General features: G+C 40.6%; 1 non-coding gene across 1 annotated transcript; it reads right to left on the bottom strand.

The window, feature by feature from the left end:
* Nucleotides 1–552: 552 nt before the first annotated feature.
* LOC133260827 (small nucleolar SNORD12/SNORD106) lies at nt 553–641 on the bottom strand. Its single transcript, XR_009740973.1, has one exon. It is a non-coding gene; the product is annotated as a small nucleolar SNORD12/SNORD106 (small nucleolar RNA).
* Nucleotides 642–5,877: the final 5,236 nt, after the last annotated feature.

Below are 5,877 nucleotides of genomic sequence, written 5' to 3'. Positions count from 1 at the left end.
AATAAGAAGAGGTAAGAACACAAAAGCCAAATCTGATAGGCAAAAGAATGGGAAAAGATGTTGATAACCAATTGTATAGAACATTCTTGAAGTAGCTTCATGAAAAGGAAAGAGAGACTTGATGGTAGCTGGAGGGATGGGTCTTTTAAACTTGTTTGGCAAGATATGTGCTTGTTTTAAGGCTGAGGGGAAGATGTCTGAAGAGAGTGAGAGAATAAAAGGTAGAGGAATTGAGCTGTGTGTGTGTTGAGTCACTTCAGTTGTGTCCGACTCTTTGCGACCCTATGGACTATAGCCCACCAGGCTCCTCTGTCCATGGAATTCTCTAGGCAACAAAACTGGAGTGGTTGCCACTTCTCCAGGGGATCTTCCCAACTCAGGGATCAAACCTGTGCCTCCTGTGTGGCTCCTGCATTGCAGGCAGAATCTTTGCCATTGAGCCACCAGGGAACCAGTTGGATTAATGGAATAAGGTCCCAGAGGAAACAGGAGGAGGTAAGGGGTTTTGTAGGATCCAGGTAACAGATTTGATCCAGTTAACAGGGATTTTCCCCCAATGCATCAGATAAAACTGGTAATAGTCCAGTTAGATCAACAGGATCCATCAACAGGGGTATAAAGTTATATCATCAGCTAATAGGTTTGACCCTAATCTGAAATTGATATCCTGAAACCAGCAATACAAAGGTAAAGATTTGCTACCTTGTAAGTAAAGTATATGAAATTTTCTGATGGATTCAGCTTTTCCCAAAAGTTTAAGGTTTGCTGAGTTTGGAGGTGAAAAGGTGGGTTGGAAGAGAGTGGTGATGGTCTAGAATCCTTCCGTGAGGATTGGCAGTGAAAACTAACCAGGGATCTCTGAGAGGACTGATGGTAATGCAGAGGACTCAGCTGAGGTATTTACAAGGAATTGTATAGTTTATAGTTTGGTTCCCCTCACCCTCAGATGATCAGTTGTGCCTGTTTGGAAGCAGGATGACAAATCCAGGGTTGCAGTCTTGAGAGATGAACACTGTAGAAGGACAGAACTGCAGGAAATCATAGATGGGAAAGTGGTTTGGATGGTCTCTTGGGGAATACAGACAGTATAGCCAGCAGAAAGAATGCACAGAGTTGCACAGGTGGGCAGGACGGACTTCCCATCCCAGCTAAGGAAACCTAGGCAAGTGACAACCTTTCTAAGCTTCAACTCCCTCATCCATAAAGTGAAAATAGGTTATAAGACTGAACAAGAAAACGTATATAGTGTGTGAACTAAAGATCCTCGCACAGAGAACTCAGCCAATGACAGTGAAAGTGGCCAATTTTCATCAATCAGATCCTTATTCAATTTTGATATGTGTAGATCTCTTTTTGAAGATGAGTCACAAATCTGCAACTTCTCTAAAACACACCATGTCAGGTTCCCAAACAAGCCCACTGCAAGTCACTCTATGGCTCCAAACCACACAGGAAGATGCTCATGAAACTCCAAGCTACCATCTAGAGAGAATAGAGCTGTTGAGAGCTCTGTGTGAAGATTATACTCTATGGGGAATATGAGCCTCTGGGGAGCCACAGAACAGGTAATTCAACTGGGGCACAAAAACGGACCAGGTATGGAAAGATCCTCTGGGGACTAGTGGCTGAGATTTACAGCTGGTGGGAGCATCTGGGGAAACAATCAGACAAGCATCAGCTAGCAGAACCAGGGTTCCAGTGCGTCTTCCACACTGTGACTTATTTATCACAAATAAGTATATATAGTGTGATTGCTCTGCTGACCACCCAGCCGACTTCTGAACTCTTTGCTTTCTGCCTCCTGACAACTTTTTTTTTTCTCATTATCTTCACAGAAAGAAGCAGCTTCCCCACAGAGCCATCATATCTCAAATGGATCAGAAAACCCACATAGCAAATTTTCATTTGTTCTGACAAGTTGTTAAGGATAAAATTACTGCCTTGAATAAATTTCTTGGAAATAAGCTTGTGACCCGACTTCGCATATAAATAACCACCCTGATTCTTACTTCGATACTAAATAGGAGTTAAGTGAGCTCAACAATACTACACATTTAGCTATTTTGCTTGCTCTCAGTGAACAAGAAATAATAAAATCCTCAAATATTTGAAACCCTACACAGCACAGAATTGCTAACGATCATAGGCTTTTTCTTTTAAAGAAGTTTATGGATAGGAAAATGACACATGTCATCGCTAGTTCCTGGGAAGCAAAGAGAAAATATTTAAAAGGTTTAATGAACAGATGAAGAAAGAAAACTGGTAACTGACATTTCTGGCTTGGGAATATGACCATCTCCAGAAGCGCAACTGGCCAAACCTTCTTACACATGGAAAATACTAAAGCTTGCCCAGAGTCAACAAATGCCATGTTCTGAGGAGCGGTGTCTTAGGAGATAGATCTGTTAATGATCAGCAGGTGTTTTTTACCTTACCACTCATGGCAGGCAAAGTTAAAGAAGGTTTTGCGTACCTGTTTTCCAACAGAAGCCTGAGCTCCCAGCAGGGGAAGGCCGGACCTGCCCTTGGGCCTGAGACAGACAAAGACACACAGCAAGGTCTTCACGCACTTTCCTTCAGGCTGTTTCCCTCTACTTTAGACTCACTGAAGAAAAGCCTGAGTCAACCTCAGGTCAGAGGATGTGACAGAGAGACTTTTTTATTTGGTTTTGTACTGAACATAGATGTGCCTGTTCAGTCAAGTCGGAATGGCTTGATGGCATTGCCAAAAGCCACCCTCATACTAAAGAAAAGAGTGTATAGAAAGGCAATTTACAAACAGTCTGACAACGGGCCTAGAGATTATTATAAATGGAGTCAAAGACTGATATCTTATGATATCACTTATATGTGAAATCTAAAATATGATAAAAGCAAACTTATTTACAAAACATAAAAGAGACTCACAGATAAAGAAAACAAACTTATGGTTACCAAAGGAGGGGGAGGTAGGGATAAATTAGGAGTTTGGGATTAACAGATACACACTACTATATACAGACTAGATAAACAAGGACCTACTGTGCAGATAAGGAACTATATTCAATATCTTGTAATAACCTAGAATGGAAAAGAATCTGAAAAAATACATTTGTAAATCACCGAAGCACTTTGCCGTCTGCCTGAAAATAACACAACGATGTAAATCAACTATACTTCAGTTTAAAAAGTATTTTTAATGAGTGACAGCAAAGTCGCTTCACGGCTTTCCAAGTTTACACATGCACCTTAGTGTCATCTCAGAAAGCTGACGTCTGCTTGATGCTCTGATTAGTAGTATATGCTATACAAGGCCCACATATTTCTCCAGCAGTGAGGACAGGGTCAGAGACGGTAGGACAGAGAGCTGTCTGGGTGCCAGACAGCCGCCACTGCACCCTCTCTTGGGTAAAGATACACAGTTCTAAGCATACTCCTGCAGGAAAAATGCTACTAACATGGAAAAGGTGCGGCAGAGGGCACACAGAATGACTCAGTGCTTCATCAAGGAGGCACATGTGTTGACCTCGCTCTCCCGCTGCAAATCAACAGTGGTGAAGTTCCCACCAAGAGAGGCCTCCCAGAGCCTCTGCTTACAAACCTCATCATGGGGGGAAATGGTCTTTCCTGATCTCCTGGATGCTTCAAGGAAATTTTTTTAACACCTGGTCTTAAAACCCATTCAAACTAATCCATGTGTCAGTCAAAATCCAATCTTTCTATCTGGTCTCTTCTCAATACTCTGTAATGACTGTGTGTGCTCTGTCGCTCAGTCGTGTCCGACTGTAGCCTGCCAGGCTCCTCTGTCCATGGAATTTTCCAGGCAAGAGTACTGGAGTGGGTTGCCATTTCCTACTCCAGTAATGACCAATATGGGAAAATAATCTAAAAAAGTATAGATATGTGCATATGTAGAACTGATTCACTTTACTGTAGAGCAGAAACTAACACATTTTAAATGAACTAAACTTAAGATTAAAAAAAATCCAATCTTTATGTAGCATCAAAAAAATGCATCTTGATTCCAACATTTTTATCATTAAAGAGGGAGGTCACCATATTGCTTTATTTTATTGTTCCTTTATTTTATGATTTGTAATTCTGTATGGTAAAATTCTTTAGAGGATAATTGCTTCACCATGTTGTTAGTTTCTGATATAAAACAACACAAATCAACTGTATCTATACATATATCCCCTCTCTCTTGAGCCTCCCTCCCACCATCCCCTCCATCCCACCCCTCTAGGTTATCACAGAGCACTCAGCTGAGCCCCCTGTGTTATACAACAGCCGGAATATAAGCAGCAAGATATTTATATTTATGCTACTGAGCGGAAAACCGACCCCCCAACCAAGATAGCTGCAGTCTCCTAGAATGTCCCTCTATTATATTTTAGATACGCTGTTTACTAACACCGCACGCTTTTTCTTCCCTTGTTTCCAGCACAACCAGTTCATTTGGTTGGTTCACCCAGAAGCGGAGTGGGCAGGGGAGGGGAGGCATAGACAAGCAAACACTTTGTAAGTGACGCATAGCGTGAAGTCAGCCTGCGTGAATTGAATTCGCTGTGGCAGTGCAACAATACTGAGAGGGTGTGCTCGGTCAGGGGCCTTTTGGGTTGTTTCTGACCAAGTAACCTGAGGAGAGTTTCCTCATAAAGGTGCCTTTTTCACACAGCAGGACTTTTGAATCCCACCTGTAAATCACAGATGTCTATGGGGATTTGTCTGTCTTTTCCCTCTCCATCTCTTTTATCTCTACCCCCCTTTTTTTTGGTAATTTGTGAAGATAATATAGTCTTCATAATTCTTTTATGTGAAAGAAGTTTTGGCTGTTCTGCCCTGAAAGAGGCACATCAATTTTGATCAACAATTTGCTCCCTGAAACTCAATCTCGGAAATATTTACCCTACCTCTTGCTTGAAAAGAAAAAATGCCACCTGAAATTCCTGGTCTATGAGAATCAACACTGATGTTGTTTTAAATTAGGATTTAGCACTAACTTTTTGAACCTAGCCTAGACAGGTGTATGCTATATACACAGCTGACTACCTACATTATTTAATTTTCTTAAACAACTTGTAATTATTTCTCTGACTAAATATAAAAATGACATTCAACTGGTGTTAATGCAAATATAGATTATAAAATCACCCTGCTCTATCAGTTTGCATTGGGACCAATGTATTTGTGTCTCAAGTAAACTTTAGGTTGAAGTTATGAAATGTTTTGACTTTGGATCACAGAATCAAGCTGTTTAAAAAGCACATATATACATATACACACACACAACATACCTTAGTAGTATTTACAATGGAAACAACTTAAATGTCTATTTCAGATTGGTTAATAAACTATGGTATGTCCACACAACAGAATACCATCGAGCCACCAAACATAAAAATGTAGAACAGGGGACATCCCTGGTGATCCAGTGGTTAGGACTCCATGCTTCCACTGCAGGGAGCACAGGTTCGATCCCTCATAGGGGAACTAAGATCCTACATTCTATGTGGCCAATAAATAAATTCTAAACATAAAAATCTTGTATTAAATTTTAAAAATGTAGAACAATGTTAAAAGACATGAAAGGATCACCAGCACCACAAATGAGAGAACACTAACAATTGCAAAGGAATATATACAATATCCCATTTCCATTAAAAAAATACATAGATCCTTACACTTGCATAGGATCAAAGTCAGAGTCACTGCTTCTCAATGGTTAGAGTAGAAGCGTTTGTCTTAGTCAGTCCCAGACCTCATCCCCACACCCAAATTTTACAGAGAATGGCATGAATTTTTTTAAAAAGTTATTTTTCAATAGTAATTACTTTTATAACCAAGACTGAGAGAGCTAGAGAGGCCCCACTAGCAAAAGGCCCACTCACGTAGATC

The sequence above is a fragment of the Bos javanicus genome, chromosome 14 (genome assembly GCF_032452875.1).
Source record: "Bos javanicus breed banteng chromosome 14, ARS-OSU_banteng_1.0, whole genome shotgun sequence".
Classification (NCBI taxonomy): Eukaryota; Metazoa; Chordata; class Mammalia; order Artiodactyla; family Bovidae; genus Bos; species Bos javanicus.
The sequence above is the reverse complement of the archived record's forward strand: the minus strand, read 5'-3'. Positions and strand labels throughout refer to the sequence as shown.